Genomic DNA, 21,261 nt, shown 5'->3' on the forward strand with positions numbered 1-21,261 from the left:
ATTCATTCCCTCACTCACCTGCATAGAAACGGAAGAGGCAGCCGGTCTCCGAGTCCATGCCCTCCTCCTGCACCCGCCACAGGTCCCGGAAGCCCAGCTGCGAGAGGTAGTCGTTTTGAATCTGCAGGGGCTTCTCGTGCGATTCCAGCCGGCGGGCGGCCTCCCCATGGAGCTGGACGTACAAGGCCGGAGGCTACTGCGGAGAGGCGGCTTCCCCATCAGCAGGGCAGGAACTTTCCCGCAAAGCTTTGCCCTTGCCCGGGGAGTCCGAATGCGGGTCGCCTGGCCGGCAGGGCTGATTCCACCCAGGCCCCGATCCCGCTCCTTCTTCTTTGGCCGCCGTCCACGCCAGATCCGCTTCCGACGAAGAACTCGACGAAGAGCCCCCGCCTCCGCTATAAGGATCCAAGCGGTCGGAGGCGCTCTCGGCGCTGGGGCTGAAACTCTCGGTATCCGACCCTCCCAAGAGAGCGGGGGGAAGGACAGGTAGAGATCGGTGCGGGGCGGCGGGAAGGCCGGTCCAGGGCTGCAGTTGGAAGGGGAGAGGCTGGACTGCCCGCTCGCCCGGCCGCTCTCCCCTCCATTGAGAGCCAGGCGCCTGGGCCGGACAGCCGGCGCCTCTCCGGCTCCCAAGCCATTGGCGGCCCCTCGACGGCTTCGGGGCCTTCTCCCGACTGGGATTGGGGTGAAACTTCCCGCCGGGGAAGTCGGAACCTCCGCGGGCTCGGGCAGCGCCTCTTCTTTCCCGCCTGCTTGCAGGAGCAAACCCCCGTCTTCTTCCTTAGGGGGCAGCGGAGCCTCGGCGGCCGCCTTCCCCCACAACCGGCCAGCGCTACCCCCGCCTCCCCGGTGTCCGATCTGCAGCAAGCGAAGCGCCACTTTGGCGGCGGTGGTCTCCATGTTGCAAAGCACGGGGAGCAGAGAGCCGCCGCCATCTACCCGCTGTGGCTGCTGCTGGTGGGGGTGATAGTAATAGTAGACATGTACGCATCGTCGCTGTAGGTCCCGCCGCACCCAGTCCCGCTCGGGGGCTTGGACAGGCTGGAGCTGCCGGGGCGGCTTGGGCAGCAGAAGGAGGGTCTTCCGATCTAAGCTGCGCGTCCCCAGCGCGATGGGAGAAGCGGGGGAAGAAGACGACGAAGAAGAAGCCGCCGAGAGATTCCTCTTCAGCCGGCCTCTCCGCAACAGGAGGGAGTTGGCGCCGTTGCCGGCAATAGCCGCCACCGCCGCCGCTGAGGTCCCTTTGGCCGCTAGCGCCAAGGAAGCCACGCAGCCGGCCCCTCGTTTCCTTCGCCGGTAGTGTTGGTAGCCGCCGACCAGCCTCGTTCTGGCGGCTCCTGCGACGGCTGTTCCGTCGCCCCTTTCCAGTGGGCTGGGTCCTCCTGCGCCGTTGCCGCTCTCGAGGCCGGGGGCCGAGTTGCTCGGTCGCTCCCCCTTGCAGATCATCACGGCCGGCGTTTCTGGGCTCCTGAGCTGGAGTTGCTGCGCAGGTTTGATTGTCGAGCGGCCGAAGCGGGGGGGAGCAGGCCCCGGGATTATGTAGTAACAGTGAACATTCCGTCGGTGTCTCTCAACGTTCAGTTCCTCTCAGCCTTGCCCCCCGCACAGCTGCTGCCGTTGTCGCGAGCGCCATTAGGGACTGGCGAAGAGACTGGCTCAGCGGCGGCAGGCTGCAGCCACCGCCTCCTTCCTCAGTCCCTCCCACCCGCCCGGCGTGGCATCTCCTCTCCTCTCGAGGCTCCTTATGAATATTAATTAGAGCAGGCCTCGTACGAAAGGGGGTACTGTACAGTAATCTTCCGCTTTGCCTCCCTCCCTCGCTCGCTCGTCCTTAATGCTGTTCGAGTGCCTTCTTAATATTCATGAGGAGTGACGACACCCCTCGTGAGTTGGGAAAGGGCGGGGCTCCGGGGATAAACAAAACGTGATAATTTGCGCCTAAAAGATTGAACGGTGGGAGAAAAATCGACCGAGGAAGAGGTTGCTGGGAAACGTAGTTCTTGAAACGGAGCTCTGCTTCCCGACGTCTCCCAGTGCAGACTACATGTCCCTTTAGCCATCGCGCCCTCTTCGTTAGGCGGGAGAGAAAAGGCAGTTTCCCCAGGTTTCTTTCCTCTAGCTGCTCGCTCTTTTGGGGGGCTAGTGGAGTGTGTAGGCTTTAGTAGTTCTCCTTTATCTTTCCTCATCCTTATTTGACCTCTACATTCTGCATGTAGTGTGGTGGCTTTAGTTGTCCTTTATCTTTCCTCATCCCTTTTTGCCCTCGACCTTTATATATAATTCCATATTTATTTATTTATTTATTTATTACTTAGATTTGTATGCCGCCCCTCTCCGAAGACTCGGGGCGGCATACAACATATTTGTTGAGGTTTTCATAGATACAAATGTTTGCACATAGGCAACAGTGGCGAATATCTCTAGCTTTGGTGTAGGGTGGGAAAATATCCCCATTTCCCGTATATTATTTGCATATAGGCATATTATTTGCAATAAGGGTATACAGTACTTGTTCTCATTCTCAATATCCAGATACTTATGATACTGCACTTTACCAGCATTGAATTCACTGCTGATTCGGAAGACGTTTTATTGCAGTTTTGATTCTCACTGGGTTTTTAAAAGCAATATAGTGATCTTATTCTTACAGTAACTCAGCTTGAAACCTACACGTGGTAAGCAAATTTAGCATTCAAATACATTAGCTTGGATTCTAGCCCATGGTGCAATTTTGCAAGTGCATTTCAAATGTCACTAAATATAAAATTCTGTCTAGGTGTACCAAAATGCCTTGATAATCACCCTGCAGCTAAATTTAGAACATTGGTGCTTTGCATAAACAGGCATGAATCCTGTGGCACAAAACTGTATAGTGCGCAATTTCGTTTGCCTAGACAAACTTTCTGTGAATAAGGAAGAAAATGACCTCTGAGATTGCTGCATTAACCTCTATAATTGTCAGAAGTGACCTTGAACTTGATAATACTGGGCTACCTACAGTTTTCTTCCCCAATGACTCTCCTTAGTGTAAAGAGGCATGTTTGCAATCAATTGTTGCTACAATACTTAACGTAGTTCCATTTAAAACATTTGGTGGACTAAAATCTTTTAAGCTGTAGCCTACCAGAGAAGTCTCCCTCATCTGAGACTAAATTAAGATTGATGTAATCAATCAGGCTTATTGCTAAGCATTGGATTGCTCTATTAATCATAGCCAAAATACCTCAGTGGATTTTGTGCAGGAAAATTACAGTATCTGCAATGAAAAAATATTGTTATATGTGGCACCACTGTCAGAAACACTCTGGTCCTAGTAGCTGTTAGCTTATCTTACAAGCACCAGCATGCTTACCTAAATTACATACACACCATTCATTCAACAATTTGATTTGATTTGATTTGTATATAGGTATTTGTGTACATACATATTGTTTTTAAAACTATTCAATTAAAATTATTTAATTAAAAAAAGCCAAATCCATAGCAAACGACCATAATGTTTTCCCCCTCTTTTCCTTTTATTGCTATTGATTAGTAATTGAACTGGGTCCTTCCATTAAAAAGACACATTCTATTATTCCGGCTAATATACAAGTTGTAGGAGTAGACTTCGCAGTTTAGCTTTCTATTACCGCACCCATTTAACAATTTTCCAAACAAGAGGGTGTACTCACCATGTTGGTCCCCTTCGTGTTGTATTTCAAATGTAACTCGCTTTCTTCTACGAGGAAAGCAATGGCACCCATCCTTTGAAGACGAGTTCAAAGGATTTTGTGGCCTGCAGCAGCAGAATAACCTCTTAAAGTGTTTCTGAAATGTCAGGAACCTAAGAAAAGGAATGGAAAGGAGTAAAACCTCTCTGATAGACTCTACCTGCTCTGTGTCTTAAACAAGATCTAAGTATTGCCCACAAGATCATATTCTGCAACGTCCCACCTGTCGGCAACTACTTCAGCTTCAACCACAACAACACAAGAGCACACAACAGATTTAAAATTAATATTAACCGCTCCAAACTTGACTGTAAAAAATATGACTTCAGTAGCCGAGTTGTCGAAGCGTGGAACTCATTACCGGACTCCATAGTGTCATCCCCAAACCCCCAACACTTTACCCTTAGATTATCTACTATGAGTATCTCCTCTATAACCTTCATCATGTATTTTACTGTGTGTGTGTGTGTGTATACACACACACACACACACAAACACTAAAACCCTCATTGTACATTGAAATAAATAAATAAATAAATAAATAAATAAATAAATAAATAAATAAATAAAATAAACAGAGAGAGCATTTGGGCCAAGAGAGCAGCTCCTTCTGTGAAATCTAAGCTTTCTGTCTAGAAAGCTTAGAACTACGATGCATTAAACATGATCTAAGTATTGCCCACAAGATCATACGCTGCAACATCCTGCCTGTCAACAACTACTTCAGCTTCAACTGCAATAACACAAGAGCACGCAACAGGTTCAAACTTAATATCAACCGCTCTAAACTTGACTGTAAAAAATATGACTTTAGCAATCGAGTTGTTGAAGCGTGGAACTCATTACCCGACTCAGTGGTGTCAACCCCCAACATTTTTCCCGTAGACTTTCCACGGTTGACTTCTCCAGATTCCTTAGCCGTCAGTAAGGGCCGAGCATAAGTGCACTAGTGTGCCTTCCATCCCCTGTCCAATTGTCTGTCCTATATTTTATATATCTTTTCTCCCATCCATATATCCTTCCTCTACTCTTCATTGATGTATTCTATTCTTCATTGATGTATTCTATTCTTCATTGATGTATTCTATTCTCATATCTCTTCTTCTATCCCTTCCCTGATATTTACTACTACACGTTTTTATTCTCCTTAACTTTCAATTTGTATTGGACAAAATAATAACAAATAAATAAATAGATAGATAGATAGATAGATAGATAGATAGATAGATAGATAGATAGATAAATAAATAAATAATCTCTGCCAAGGAGTCCAATCTTGAGGGCAGCCCTTCCCTACCTTACCCTCTCAGTTTCCCCATCCCAGTGAAAGGCTCTTAGACAGACCCATCCTCGAATACAGCTCATCTGTTTGGAACAAATATCGCATCTCAGACATTAACACCCTTGAAAATGTCCAAAGATACTTCACCAGAAGAGCCCTTCACTCCTCCACTCGAAATAGAATACCCTATGAGAGTAGACTTTCAATCCTGGGCCTAGAAAGTTTAGAACTAAGATGCCTTAAACAAGATCTACGTATTGCCCACAAGATCATGTGCTGCAACATCCTGCCTATTGGTGAGTACTTCAGCTTCAACCACAACAACACAAGAGCACACAGATTTAAACTTAATATTAACCGCTCCAAACTTGACTGTAAAAAATATGATTTCAACAATCGAGTTATTGAAGCGTGGAACTCATTACCGGACTCAATAGTCTCAACCCCTAACATTTCTCCCTTAGACTCTCCACGATTGACCTCTCCAGGTTCCTAAGAGGCCAGTAAGGGGCGTACATAAGTGCACCGGTGTGCCTTTCATCCCCTGTCCAATTGTCTTCCTTTCTCTCGCTTTTCATATATATTTTCTTCCTTTCATATATCCTCTTCTATAAGTTCACTTTTACCCTTACAGTATATATATTACTACATGTCTATTTTTCTTCCTGTGTATTTATGTATTGGACAAATGAATAAATAAAATAAAAATAAAATATGCTCTATTCCTATATCTTCTTTTCTATTATTTCTTAGATATATTTTACTATGAGTATCTCCTCTATAACCTTCATCATGTATTTTATTATGTGTATATAGATATATACCCACTAAAACCCTCATTGTGTATTGGACAAAATAAATAAATAAATAAAAACAAACCTTCCACCGCCCAAAACAAACAAAAAGCTTGAGAAGCTCTTTGGAGCAGTGTTTCACAACCAGTGTGGACATGGTCCGGTGTGCCGCGAAGAAGGAAGCTCAGGTTCTGGTCTCCCAACTTTTTGCTGAGAGTGCAAGAGCAAAAAGTTGTGAGACCGGAAGCTGAGCTTCCTTCTTTGCGCCTTCCAGGTTTTCCGGCAGCTGCAGCGCCCCGCCCGGCTGGAGCTTCCGTGGCGGCGGCGGCAGCAGGTGAGCTTTGGAGGCCGGTGGGAGGGCGGCGGCATTAGCGGCACCGGCCAGTAGCCGCTGGGGGGGCTGTAAGCTGGTCAGCTGTGAGGCGGAGCTTCGAACTGAGGCTCTGACGGCGGCTGGACATTTTGCTGTACGCCGTACATGCTGGCATTGCGTGGCTGGCACTTGCCTGCTGGCTGGGCCGGTATGGAGGCTCCAGCCCCACGCCCATGCCCAGCAAAACGCCAGCATGTACGGCGTCTAGGCAACGTCGGTGCCTCTGTTCCAGAGCTCCACCTCACAGCTGACCACCCTGCAGCCGCCCCACGGTTAATTGGGGTGGCTCCCCCTCTTTTCTTGGAGGGATGGTGGCGAGCGCTCGTTGGCGCTCCCCGTCCTGGAGGGCTGGAGAGAGGGAGGGTCACGGCAGGATATTTGTAGGGTGGTATTAAAACATCAGCGGCATTTGAAGATTTGCGGCTAGAGGGAGACGCAGCTTCCTTTCCTAGATGCGAATCTCTTCCTCTTCTCCCACATGCTGCCCCACTGGCCTTAGTCACCCCCGTCCCCAAAATTGGGGACCCTTTTCTCAAGGGCCAGTCCTCCTTAGAAGGGGGGCGGGCAGGCAGTCATTGCCGCCATCGTTAGCCACAATTGTGGCCGTTTTTACATATGTTGTGAGCGGCCCCGAGTCCTCGGAGAGGGGCGGCATACAAATCAAATTAATTAAATAAATAAATAGTGCCCAATGCCGCCGCTGCTGCTGCTGGTGTATGAGAAAGAGAGAGAGAGAGAAAGAAAGAGATCGGAAGAGAGAGGGGAAGAGAAAGAAAGCAAAAAAGAGAGAGAAAGAGAGAGAGGGAGAGAGAGGAGAGGGGGGAGAGAGAAAGAGAGAAAGCAAAAAAGAGAGAGAAGAGGAAGGGGAGAAGAGGAGGGGGGAGAAAGAGAGAAAGCAAAAGAGAGAGGGGGGAGAGAAAGCAAAAAAGAGAGAGGGGGGAGAGAGAAAGAGCAAAAAAGAGAGGAAGGAAGGGAGAAAGAAAGAGGGAGAGAGAGAGAAATAGAGCGAAAGGGAGGAAGAGAGATGTGTTTTTTGTCTAAAGTTTTTTAGCCACCTCCCCCACTCCTCCTCAATGTTCCCCAGGATGTTGTAAATGTGAATACTGTGTCTGGGCTCAAAAAAGGTTGGGAAACACTGCTTTAGAGCAGACCTACTTACATCTTCAACAATCACCCTTCGCTGCAGAATGACCACTGGCAGTTGGTGACTTTTGAACTTAGAATGTTGATGTCCAACAGCCAATAGAATTCCCACAAGGTGAAGGCCTCCTTTGATATCTACTAAAGATGACCTGCTCCACCTTTTCTGCATACAGTGTTGGCAGTCAAATATCTCTAGGAACCTAAAATATTACACGGGGCAAAACCCGAACTCTGAACAATCTACATACATATACCTGTGAAAATCTACGAAAACATACATACATACATACATACATACATACATACATACATATATGTCACATGTTTTTTTGCTGAATTTGAAAATTAAGGGCGTGTGTGTGTGTATATATATATATATATATATATATATATATATATATATATATATATATATATATATCCACTAAAACCCTCATTGTGTATTGAACAAAACAGAGAGAGCATTTGGGCCAAGAGAACAGCTCCTTCTGTGAAATCTCTGCAAAGGAGTCCAATCTTGAGGGCAGTCAAATATCTCTAGGAACCTACTAACAAATCCCTGAAGCTGCCTCTTTCTCATATTTTGGTACAGAAGCCAAAATTCGTCATATGTAGCTTGTATTTTTATATAAAAACTGTTCTGTTCGGGTCTGTGAAACCCGAAATCAAAGTTTGAGCCCCTGTAAAAAAATTTAGTATGAGTATCTCCTCCATAACCTTCATCATGTATTTTACTAGTTGGGGGAAAGATCAAAAGCAACGTGAGAAAATATTATTTTACTGAAAGAGTAGTAGATCCTTGGAACAAACTTCCAGCAGACATGGTTGATAAATCCACAGTAACTGAATTTAAACATGCCTGGGATAATCATATATCCATTGTAAGACAAAATACAGGAAATAGTATAAGGGCAGACTAGATGGACCATGAGGTCTTTTTCTGCTGTCAGTCTTCTATGTTTCTATGTTTCTAATAAATAAAATAAACAGAGAGAGCATTTGGGCCAAGAGAGCAGCTCCTTCTGTGAAATCTCTGCAAAGGAGTCCAATCTTGAAGGCAGTCAAATATATCTAGGAACCTACTAACAAATTCCTGAAGCTGCCTCTTTCTCATCTTTTGGTACAGAAGCCAAAATTCGTCGTATGTGGCTTGTATTTTTATATAAAAGCTGTTCTGTTCGGGTCTGTGAAACCAGAAATCAAAGTTTGAGCCCCTGTAAAAAAATTTAGTATGAGTATCTCCTCCATAACCTTCATCATGTATTTTACTAGTTGGGGGAAAGATCAAAAGCAACATGAGAAAATATTATTTTACTGAAAGAGTAGTAGATCCTTGGAACAAACTTCCAGCAGACGTGGTTGGTAAATCCACAGTAACTGAATTTAAACATGCCTGGGATAAACATATATCCATTGTAAGATAAAATACCGGAAACAGGATAAGGGCAGACTAGATGAACCATGAGGTCTTTTTCTGCCGTCAGTCTTCTATGTTTCTATGTTTCTAATAAATAAAATAAACAGAGCATTTGGGCCAAGAGAGCAGCTCCTTCTGTGAAATCTCTGCAAAGGAGTCCAATCTTGAGGGCGGTCAAATATCTCTAGGAACCTATTAACAAATCCCTGAAGCTGCCTCTTTCTCATCTTTTGGTACAGAAGCCAAAATTCATCGTATGTAGCTTGTATTTTTATATAAAAGTTGTTCTGTTCGGGTCTGTGAAACCAGAAATCAAAGTTTGAGCCCCTGTAAAAAATTTTCCCTGCATATCTGAAACTTGAAATTTCATGACTTTGCATCATTTCAGAGGTTCTCTCTATGAGAATTTTTTTTGGAGGGGGGGCTTCTTTCTTGCTGAAAAAAAAGTTACTAAAGTTCTGTTCCCGGGTCAGCCTGACCCAGACAGAAAATTCTTCATTTGGGGTGCTTATGTTTGGTGAATTTGAAAACATTTTTCACTTGGAAGGTAGTCTGAACATGTCTGCACACAATGAAAAGAAAATTGAACTGAAAAAACTGATGCTTATTGATTTATTTTGATCAAAAAGCCACCGCCTCCCCCTTTTTGTGATCTTTTTTTCAATTTATAGATAGTTTAGCCTGCAAAATGTGTTCAGTTTTACTAAAGTTGGTGTGAGATTGGTAGTTTGAACATTTCTGAACATAAGCAAAATATAAATGAACTGAAAAAAGTGATGCTTATTGGGGTTTTTAATCAGAAATAAGGCCTCCTCCCCTCTGCTTGCAACCATTTTCACTTTAAAAAATTTTAGGCTCCAAATTCGAAATATTTTTAACATCTTAGGCATTGATTTACTAAATAACATTGCTGATCCTCATAAAAATATTTTTTGGGGGATGGGGGCAAATTTTTTTTGGGCGGGGGAATTACACTTTTACTGTTTCAGGTCGTATAGGACCCGGACCAAAAATATTTTTTTAGGAACTTAAATTTCGTCTTTTTAAAAACTTAGAAACATAGAAACATAGAAACATAGAAGTCTGACGGCAGAAAAAGACCCCATGGTCCATCTAGTCTGCCCTTATACTATTTTCTGTATTTTATCTTAGGATGGATATATGTTTATCCCAGGCATGTTTAAATTCAGTTACTGTGGATTTATCTACCACGTCTGCTGGAAGTTTGTTCCAAGGATCTACTACTCTTTCAGTAAAATAATATTTTCTCATGTTGCTTTTGATCTTTCCCCCAACTAACCTCAGATTGTGTCCCCTTGTTCTTGTGTTCACTTTCCTATTAAAAACACTTCCCTCCTGGACCTTACTTAACCCTTTAATATATTTAAATGTTTCGATCATGTCCCCCCTTTTCCTTCTGTCCTCCAGACTATACAGATTGAGTTCATTAAGTCTTTCCTGATACGTTTTATACTTAAGACCTTCCACCATTCTTGTAGCCCGTCTTTGGACCCGTTCAATTTTGTCAATATCTTTTTGTAGGTGAGGTCTCCAGAACTGAACACAGTATTCCAAATGTGGTCTCACCAGCATTCTATATAGCGGGATCATAATCTCCCTCTTCCTGCTTGTTATACCTCTAGCTATGCAGCCAAGCATCCTACTTGCTTTCCCTACTGCCTGACTGCACTGTTCACCCATTTTGAGACTGTCAGAAATCACTACGCCTAAATCCTTTTCTTTTGAAGTATTTGCTAACACAGAACTGCCAATACAATAGTCAGATTGAGGATTCCTTTTCCCCAAGTGCATTATTTTACATTTGGAAACATTAAACTGCAGTTTCCATTGCTTTGACCATTTATCTAGTAACGCTAAATCATTTACCATATTGCCGACGCCTTTGCTTGTAAACTAGTTTGAGCATTTTTGCACACAATGATGTGAAAATTGAACTGAAAAAACTGATGCTTATTGGTTTATTTTGATCAAAAAAACCCCGCCCCCATTTTTGAGCATTTCGTGTCAGTTTATATTTTTTTTAGGCTACAAATCTCCAAGGGATTTCCCCCCAAAATGTTTGATATACAAAATTGAACATTCCTGATCATAAGAAAAATACAAATGAACTGAAAAAATGGATGTTTATCGGTTTATTTTCGAATATAAGACCATAGGCTACTTGAGTATAAGCCTATTTGATTATAAGCATGGCGGCCGCCTTTTATGAGCAAAATCATACGACCCTGGGAAACTGCAACCATCATGAATGTGAACCAGTTATCAAGCATCCGTATATAAATCGTGATCATGGGGATGCTTCTGGGAATTGAACTTGGGCTGTTTGCCTTTTGGGCAGTTGCTTTAACCTCTAGGTCACAAGTCCCTATATCAGCTGAACCAGGAGAGGGATTAAATGATTTTTCCTGTCAAATCACCTGGTATACCCAAATATGGGAGGGAGCGTACTGCTTTCTTTTGTCTTTTGGCCCCAATCCAGGGCATACTCAAGGAAGTGGGGAGAGGGGAACGGGATGGATGCCTCCTGCAACAGTCTGCTGGCCAAAATGGGGCATGTGAGGGCTGAATAGATGGCCCCTTGAGTTCTATTTTGGCCAGCAGAGTGTTGCAGGGGCACAATGGGCTGCACCTTTGCTATTTGCAAGAGAAATATGCTCCCTACAGGGAGTATCCGGCCCCTGAGCCTTGAATTTGACACCACTGAATTAGTGACTCTGCCAGGTGGATCTGATTTATATTTCACGTTTGTTAAATAATGTATTGAGTTAGAAATTGATTTACTTTAAATAAAAGAAAATTTATAATCCTATTTTTTTTTCTTAGATCTAAGATCTACCTTATTTTTATGACTTTCATGAGTTTTCTGTCACTGTAAACACCTGCATCATACTTGTGTGAATATCAGGATAAGTCATATTGTCATATAACCAGGAATTTCTTTCTCCTTTAATGCTTTTCATCTTATTTTAGCTGAAGAGAGAAATTACATATGAAAAATTTGTGGACTGGGTCAATCCAGAGAAGATGATCCCAAGAGAAATTGAACTCTCCTTTCCCAAATTTAAATTGGAAGAAAAATATGACCTGAAACCTGTTCTGAGAACCATGGTAATAACAGATGCATTTGAGGAGGGCAAGGCTGACTTCTCTGGAATGTTAACTAACAACGAGGGCAGGGCAGACCTCTCTGAAACGTCAACTAACAATGGTTCAGTCATATCTGAAGTCGTTCACAAATCATTCGTAGAAATCAGTGAAGAAGGCACTGAGGCAGCTGCTGAACTCTCCTTTCCCAAATTTAAATTGGAAGAAAAATATGACCTGAAGCCTGTTCTGAGAAGCAGGAGAATGACAGATGCATTTGATGAGGGCAAGGCAGACTTCTCTAGAAGATCAACTAACAATGATTTAGTCATATCTGAAGTGGTTCACAAATCATTTCTAGAAATCAGTGAAGATGGCACTGAGGTACCGGCTGCCACTGGTGTAATAATGGGAATCAAGAGTGTAGTTCTTGCAACTGAATTCAAAATTGACCATCCCTTCATCTTTATTGTTAAAGACCGATCTAAAAACAGCACCATGTTCATGGGTAGCTATTCTTCTCCATAATGGGTGCATCCAGAATATATTGGTACGATGGTTTTTACCCTTAATTCCTCAACACATTTCTTTAAGCCATGTTTTACTGAGCTTTCACTATCACTATCACACTTACTATCTTCTCTGTAATTAGGATAGAGATAGTTACTTTGTAATGCTCCATAATACTGTATTTCACTTCTTTCTTTCTGGAATTATTTTTAATCAAGTCAAGAAAATAAGTTTTTAGTACAAGTGTTGTGACTGGGAGATATAATACTGCCAAATTGCTTTGTTTATATAGGAATGTGGGCTGCGGGGGAATGGTTGCTAAGCATGAATCAAGGTATTACAACACAGATGTAACTATGTATTTGTCCTGTGTACATTTCCATGTGATGATGCAAGTACAATCAGCTCAGCTTCCATTGTGACATCATGTTTTGTTATTTGGGCGATGTCATGGCTAGTTGTAGATGCCGCTGCTTGGTTTATCATAGCAAATGTACACAGTGATAGAATGAGCACACACATATATTTTTGTGATTATCATTTAATCAAGCAGTTTGAGTCTATTCTTTTATTTGAATCTCAAATATCTACAAATGATATGTACTGTCTATAATTCTCATTTTGCTGCAGTCTTTCAAGTAATCAGAACTGAAATAAAAAGCATTTGATTATGTTGCTTTCAGATTTATTTAACAGCTGGTATGGTACTAGACCCTTTACATCAGGGTTCCCCAAGCACTGCTCCACAGCCCCATACTGGTCCATTGTCTGTTGGGAACTGGCTCACACAAGCTGCATAGAAGTGTGGAAAGCTTCATTTGTATATGCATGGGATTAGATTGAGTACACACACCATTCCCCTCCCCCACCCTATGTAGTCAAAAGTTGGGGACCGCTGCTTTATATTACTCAGCTCCCATATCACTGAAATTCATTATACCCAGATTGTATTTTCAGGTAGTCCTTGACTGCAATCAAGCCCAGAATTAGAGTCTTAAGTCATGATATCATATGACCAGATTCTATGGTATGATAGTTACAATGATAGTCATTAAGTGAACATGCATGGGGTAAGAAAATCCATTTCCCCCAATGGACAGTTTTTGCTCAAAGTGGGAAGTAACTTCGTTAAGTGACCAGTTGGAAGTCAATTATGACCTGTAGGATTAAAAAAAAAATTATTGGATTAATAGGATGCAATAGATATCCATTTCAGTGAAATGTACATTAAATTCAATATTTTAGTAATGAATATAGCAAGTTGGATAAAAAGGCTGGCGGTTATTGCTTCCCTTCTCTCTCCATCACAGCATGGCATAACCCACTGATCCATCTAATTTAGGGGTGTCAAACGTAAGGCCTGTGAGCCAGATCCAGCCCACGGGGTACTTAAATTTGGCCCAGGGGAGCCAGCCGGGAGATAGCAAAGGACCAGCTTGTAGTGCCTCTGGCAGCCAAAACAGGGGAGAGTGGTTGTGCGCAACTCCCACATGCCCTATTTTCAACCTGGCCAGCTTCCTGAAGCACTTTGCTGGCCAAAATGGGGCACAGGGGCTTCAGCTGCCCAGACCGAAAATGGGATGGGGGAGGCATGCACCCTTTATGCAATCTGCTTCTTTATGAAAGAGTACAATCAGCTATATTGGCAAACTCTGCCGTATATATAGACATTTAATTCAAATTGCTCAATAAGCATACATTGTCTAAATCATGTGCCACTTGCAAATGGAACATTTTGCATTGATGAGCACACTGATTATTTAAGTATCATTTTTTTCAACTGTTCAGTGTCTCATACATATAACTGCAAATAAGATATTTAATCAATTAATGTGTTGTTTGATAGATCTTTCTGTGTCTTTGTGGCATGATTTTGAGAAGTGTTAGCTCCTGACAACCTCCTGGATTAATGCATGTAGTTTTCTTGGAAACATTTCAGAAATCTTTGCCTCTTTCCTAAAACTGACCCAAGGTCACCCAGCTGGCTTTATGTCTTACGCACAACTAGAATTTGGTCTCCCAGTTTCTAGTCTGATGCCTTAACCACTACATCCAACTCTTTCATAAGTAGATAAATCCAAATATAAGTCCTTCCTCAGGATGTGGCAGCCAAAAAAGAAAGGGTAAATTTTGTTAAGATTTTAGAGGAATTAGATCAGGGATATCAAACTGGATTTCATTGAGGGTCGGATCAGCATTATAGTTCTCCACAGGCCAGTGGGTGTTGGAGATGGATGGATGCCTCCTGCACCACCATGCCAGCCAAAACAGTTCAACGAGGAGAATTGTAAGTTCAACTACAGCAGGGATGGGTAATTACGGCCCTTTTATGACCTATGGACTTCGAATCCCAGACTTCCTGAGCTTCGTGACCTGAGTTGTAATCTATAAGTCATAAAGAGGCCATAGTTGCCCACTCCTGAACTACACCATCAAGTCGCATTGCTGTGACATAATCAATTTCTGCATCAATAAATTGGCTGGGTAAACCTCTAAAGAAGCTACTGCTTCAATATAACCCATTGCATTCTTACTTCTTGCAAGTTGTAGCAAAAATGTACTAAGCAAGGGCTTGCAGCACACAGTCTGTCAGAATGGAAGCCTCAAAATTCAGCATGTTATTGTATGATCCAGGATTTCTGGTTGAAGGCTGGAGTACTGTCACTGCCCACTCTATTCTTTTCCCCTTAAGTTAGCTAAAGACTTAATTTGCATGCCTGATTCATCCCTGCCATTCCCTCATCAAGGGTGGCAGCAGTCAGCTTTCCCTTATGACAGGTGAGATCAATTTGGAGGGGGGGGGATGAAAGTTCTTTTCTATACATAGAAATACAGTAAGTCTCCATATCATCTAGGATGATATTCTTAGATTATGATAATCATATAACTCTTCCTTGACTCTTTTAACAATTGCTATTCTTGAAAGCATGGCCCGTTCTCATGATTCTCATAATCTACAGAGGCCATGTGAGTACAAGTGCACTAGAGTGCCTTCCGTCCCCTGTCCTATTGCTCTCCTATATCTCCTATACCTTTCTTCTATTCCTATATCTCTTCTTCTATTCTTTCATTGATATGTTCTATTACTATATCTTCTTTTCTATCTTTTCTATTATTTCTTAGATATATTTTACTATGAGTATCTCCTCTATAACCTTCATCATGTATTTTACTATGTGTATATAGATATATACCCACTAAAACCCTCATTGTGTATTGGACAAAATAAATAAAATAAATAAAGTGTTAATAGAAAGAAAAAATGCTTGACATTAAATAGCATGTAGCAAATCCTCCAGAGCATTGGGCCGCGAGACAATTGAGCCTTTCCCCAAAATTTGTAAGCATTGAAAAATGGATCAAGACGGTCTTTTTCAAAGGCACTGGTGGTGTTAGAACTAAAATCAAGGCCTGGACTTCTACTTCAGGACCAGCCTTTACACTGTCACCAAATGTCAGTCTTCAAGGTGTTCCAGGTGGTGGGAAGACAGAAAATAGTTTCACTTTTATTTAGGGAGAAGAGTCAAAGTTAAATATTTTCCAAATTTTTGAACATGCCAAGTTTTGCCACCACTGCCCTAACCCTACTGAATGCAGCAATGCTCATTTCTCCTACCCTCAAAATATCGCTACAGAGCACTGCACATCAAGACAACTACACACAAGAACAGTTCCCCCCAACCAATGCGATCACTCTGCTAAACAAATAATTCCCTCAATACTGTCAAACTATTTACTAAGTCTGCACTACTATTACTACTGTTTCCCCCCCTCATTCCTATCACCGATTTTCTTCCACTCATGACTATATGACTAATTTGTTGCTTGTATCCTTAAGATTTTTATTAATATTGATTGTTTTCTCATTGCTTATTTGACTCCAATGACAATCATTGTGTTGTACTTCATGATTCTTGACAAATGTGTATTTTTCTTTTATGTACACTGAGGGCATATGCACCAAAGACAAATTCCTTGTGTGTCCAACCACACTTGGCCCAGAAAGAATTCTCTTCTCTTCTCTTCTCTTCTCTTCTCTTCTCTTCTCTTCTCTTCTCTTCTCTTCTCTTCTCTTCTCTTCTCTTCCCTTCCCTTCCCTTCCATTCCATTCCATTCCATTCCATTCTGTGTAAATAGTTACAGACTACAACATTAACCACAAATCCTTCATTTCTCCCCCACCATTAAAAAAAAACTCTTCAGAAAACAATTGTGTCAGCACAAAATTGAATAAAGGTGAAAGAAAATTATTGTTTTGGGGAAAGAAATAAGTATTTCAAAGTGTTAAGTAACAATGTAAATAAAAGCAAATAAAGTCTATAATATAAGCTATTAATATAAGTAAACACTAAGAGGCAGTGTGGTGCAATTGTTCAGACACTGAAATAGAGTCAGGAAAACCCAGTTCCTGTGTACAGTATTGTATTGTCATCTCACTGTGTGATTGCTTGCCAGTCATTCTCTCTCGGGCCACTCTACATCAGAAAGTTGTTTGTTTGTTTGTTCATTTAGTTAATTTATTGGCCACTCTGGGCGGCTGACAATATTGTGGAGAACTTTGACCTTGTCCTCTGCAGGGATGGTTCATTTCTGAGGATTCACTTTCTGTTTATTCATCCTGCCAGCAACTTTCCACTGGCTTTACTGGTAGAAATTTAGAGTAAGCTAGGTCAGTGTTTCCCAACCTTGGCATCTTGAAGAGATCTGGACTTCAACTCCCAGAATTCCCCAGCCAGCATTCGCTGGCTGGGGAATTCTGGGACTTGAAGTCCAGATCTCTTCAAGTTGCCAAGGTTGGGAAACACTGAGCTAGGTGATAACCCAGCACTGCCCAGGTATTTATAGATGTCAAAGCTTTTGTCTGACAGGGGCGGATTCCCAATTCCACTGCTAACAGTGCGTTGCACACACAGCTTTACTTCTACTGCGGGCACACGCACATGTCCCATTCTGCACATTCACAAGAAGCAAAATCTTTGAGAAAAATTATGGATTGCGCAGAGATGAGTAGATTGACTTTGAAACTTAAAGATAAACAAGACTCTGATTATTATAAAATCTGGGGGAAGTTTTATGATTGGATAGAAAATTAAGAGATACATTATGTATGTATTAGTAATTGCTTAATTTTGGAAAAATAGAAACAAGTGAATTTGATTCAAGCTTTGCAAGCCAGATGGCAAAGATGAGAAATGATGGTAGCACTATATAATGATATAACACAAAATTTACTTATTGTTTAGATTTAAACATATAGAACTTTATTTTACGATGTAGGTTACATATTATGAATATGTAATATTATGAATCACAGGATAGTGTGATTGGGGAACTTCAAGGAAGCAAAGTCAACAGGATCCCTACTTTGTTATCCTCTTATACTGGCTGAGTCGCTTTTAAACATTTCCTTCCCGGACAGAATTTAGCAAATGGGAAAAAACATCAACCTTTCTATTTCAGAATTTTGGAAATCAGTAAAGAACACACAGAACGTTTTTTTCTCTTTTTTGAAACTGGAGGAAAGAGTGCAGTGGAAGGAGATCCTTTAATATAATGAATGGTGATAGAGAAATATCACAAAAATGCCACAAAAATGGATATTTGCTGAGGTGACTGATAGCACTAGGACAGTAATGGCGAACCTTTTTTTCCTTGGGTACCGAAAGAACTTGGGCACGCGCTATTGTGCATGCGCAAGTGCCCACACCCATAATTCAATGCCTGAGGAGGATGAAAACAATGCCCCCGCCTCCCAGAGGCCCTCTGGAGGCTGGAACCGGCCTGTTTCCCAAATTCTGGTTGGCCCTGTAGGCTCATGCTTTGCCCTCCCCAGGTTCCAAAGGGATCTCTTGAGCCAGGGGTGGGAAAAATGCCCTCTCCCATCCCCCCCGGAGGCTCTCTGGAAGCCAAAAACTCCCTCTTTGTGCCTCCGTGCGAGCCAAAAATCATTTGGCTGGCACACACATGCATGTTGGAGCTGAGCTAGGGCAACGGCTCGCGTCCAGCAGATATGGCTCCATGTGCCACCTGTGGCATCCATGCCCTAGGTTCACCATCACTGCACTAGGATATAATGGTTGGTCACAATCAGTTGCACCAATTCATAGAAGTCATGGGGATTGATGGCTATTAGTCGCTATCACGGTGTGACTGTCTCTGAAAGATATCTGGTGAGGCTTCATGATGCAGCTGGTTGGCTGCTAGGGCATTGCTTATTTTCTAAGGATTTATTCCAATACTGCCTTGATTTCTAAGTTTCTCTTGCTGTAAGGAAGCCTGAGGCAGACCATTTGTAAGGTTAAGTTCAGAATAATTCCCAGAAATATTGGATACAGAATACTGAAAGAGTGTAGGGAGAAGGAGATTCTCATTCATAGGAAGCTAAAATAATGAAAACAATGGCCAATTAAAAAAAACATCTAAATTAAAAAGGTAATGCTATAGAACAGGGGTGTCAAACATAAGGCCTGGGGGGGCCTAGATTTGGCCTCTGGAAGGAGATTTGGCCCACAGAGCTTCTGCCACTGAAAACACATTCTCGAGTTCCATTTTCACTGGCAGAGGCTTGCAGGAGGCTGTGGCAACCGAAAATGGAACTTGAGAACCCGTTTTTGCTGGCAAAAGCACCATTGACTTTCGCGGGCGGTCTTGGAATGCATCCCCCCACGAAAGTCAAGGGAACACTGTAATTATTACATTTCTATCTTGATTCTCCTTCAGGAGCTAAAGGAAGTGACCTAGAGAGCTCCTCTGGCTGAGGGTGGAATATAGCTTTCGCTTCCTCAGGGCCAGTCCAACCAACCAACCGCTATTCACCCACCTATCCACCATTTATATAGTTACCCATCATATATCATTATTTAGTATAGTTACCGCATACACACAAGTTAACCAACAAGCAAGTTAAATAACAGGAATCTGCTCAGATGTGTCCATCAATAAAACTAATATTTCCAGAACCGCCTTCTGCTGCACGAATCCCAGAGACCAGTTAGGTCCCACAGAGTGGGCCTTCTCCGGGTCCCGTCGACTAAACAATGTCATCTGGCGGGACCCTGGGGAAGAGCCTTCTCTGTGGCGGCCCCGGCCCTCTGGAACCAGCTCCCCCCAGAGATCAGAATTGCCCCCACCCTCCTCGCCTTTCATAAGCTCCTTAAAACCCACCTCTGTCGACAGGCATGGGGGAATTGAGATATTCCTTCCCCCTAGGCCTATACAATTTATGCATGGTATGTTTGTGTGTATGTTTTAGTTTTTAATAAGGGTTTTTAATTATTTTAAATATTAGATTTGTTATACTGTATGCTGTTTTTATTATTATTGTTGTTAGCTGACAGAAGTGATGTTGAGCTGGCCACGTCCCCTGGTCATGCCCCAAACCAGGTCAAACACAACTCTGATGCGGCCCTCAATGAAATCAAGTTTGACATCCCTGCTGTAGAAAATACTATGGATGTGAACACAAGATAATGTGACAATTTATCCGTCAAAGGTATTTGCCATTTATTGTAATCCAAACTATTAATCTGCCACTGTCTTATTAAAATTAAATAATTGGTGATGTATTTGGTCTCCCTTTGAGTCTTTCTGATAAGAAATACTAGCTACAGCACTGCATGGCTTATATGAACTGAATAGGAAATATACCCGTTATTAATGCACTCTGATCTAATGTTACAAATGTAAACAGCAGTTGAAATCATAGCCCTTTTCCCAGATGTCTTTTTTGTTGCACTTGTAAATTGGAATTGGGAAACATGAACCTGATTTTGGGGCGGGTGGGTGAAGGGGTTCAAACACATGATTAATTTGACATGAATCTATCAAACCACGTTGTTAAGCAACACAAACCTTGAGAAATGACACTGTCTCCATTATTGCATTCATAAATAAAATTGAAAAATAGAAATCATTCACTTTTTAAAAATCAACCTCTTTTACAGAGAGCGAGGTGAGACCAACCCTGTGTGACTTGGCTCCAGCATCACTCAATCTGGTGATATTTGGGCAAAGAGTGGGCTCGTTTAAGATGAGTTTTAGTGAAATTCTTCTGGGGGCAGCAACCACTGATTCAGCCAGAGGAGTGAATGGTGCAATGGATCTTTGCAAATAGGCCATCATTTGTTCACATGCAAATATCTAAATTGCTTTGGGCTTCCATTCCACCAAGAAGCAGGCTGTAGGAATTGCTGCAATAGCACTTACTTTGTTGTCCTCAACTAGTTTGTTATTGGTTTATTTTTAAAGAAAATATATTTACTTTAAATGGATGACTTGGGAGAAAAATGTTATGTTTTTTTCCACTGGCTGATTTGTCACAACTCATTTGTGCCTTGAGACCTCTAGTTCACAGGTCACCAACCTGTGGTCCATGGACCACTGGTGGTTCACGAGAAAATTTTGGTGGTTGGTGGAGAAATCTTGGCCCCTGGGCCAGATATCCAGTGTATGGAAATAAGGAGGGGAAGTGGAAGGGAAAGGAAGGAGAGGAGAAGAAAGAAAAAGAAAGCAAAGAGAAGGAAAGGAAAGGAAAAAAGAAAGGAAGAAGAGGAGAGGGGGGGGAGGAAAGGAAAGGAAAAGACTACAGCTACAGCACTGGAATATGTGACTGACTTTCCCAACAACATCAGCAAGCCACTGTCAAATAAGTTGCAATTATTTTGTAATAATTAATAATTTTGTTACAATTAAACAGTCTTTAAAGATTTTGTAATGGTTAAATAAGCATTTATGATATTGTTATAATTAAATAAGCATTTATAATTTTGTTATATTAAATAGGTGCATTTCATATTAATAAAATGGAAGTTCTCTGATCATTATTTTACAAATGTATTTATCGTTTTTTTAAAAGAATCATTAGTAGTCTGCGTGACCTAAAATTAAGAATTAGGTTTCGTGGGATTTAAAATTATGAATCTGGT

General features: G+C 42.2%; 1 long non-coding RNA gene and 1 pseudogene across 1 annotated transcript; one reads left to right on the forward strand and one right to left on the reverse strand.

Annotated features, from left to right (window-relative positions):
- LOC139165448 (PH domain leucine-rich repeat-containing protein phosphatase 1-like) overlaps positions 1-3,346 on the reverse strand; it is a 47,549-nt pseudogene extending 44,203 nt beyond the window's left edge.
- Positions 3,347-6,055: 2,709 nt separating this feature from the next.
- Positions 6,056-13,007, forward strand: LOC139164717 (uncharacterized). The gene is made up of 2 exons (XR_011558686.1): positions 6,056-6,123; positions 11,714-13,007. It is a non-coding gene; the product is annotated as an uncharacterized lncRNA (long non-coding RNA).
- Positions 13,008-21,261: the final 8,254 nt, after the last annotated feature.

The sequence above is a fragment of the Erythrolamprus reginae genome, chromosome 3 (genome assembly GCF_031021105.1).
Source record: "Erythrolamprus reginae isolate rEryReg1 chromosome 3, rEryReg1.hap1, whole genome shotgun sequence".
Taxonomy (NCBI): Eukaryota; Metazoa; Chordata; class Lepidosauria; order Squamata; family Dipsadidae; genus Erythrolamprus; species Erythrolamprus reginae.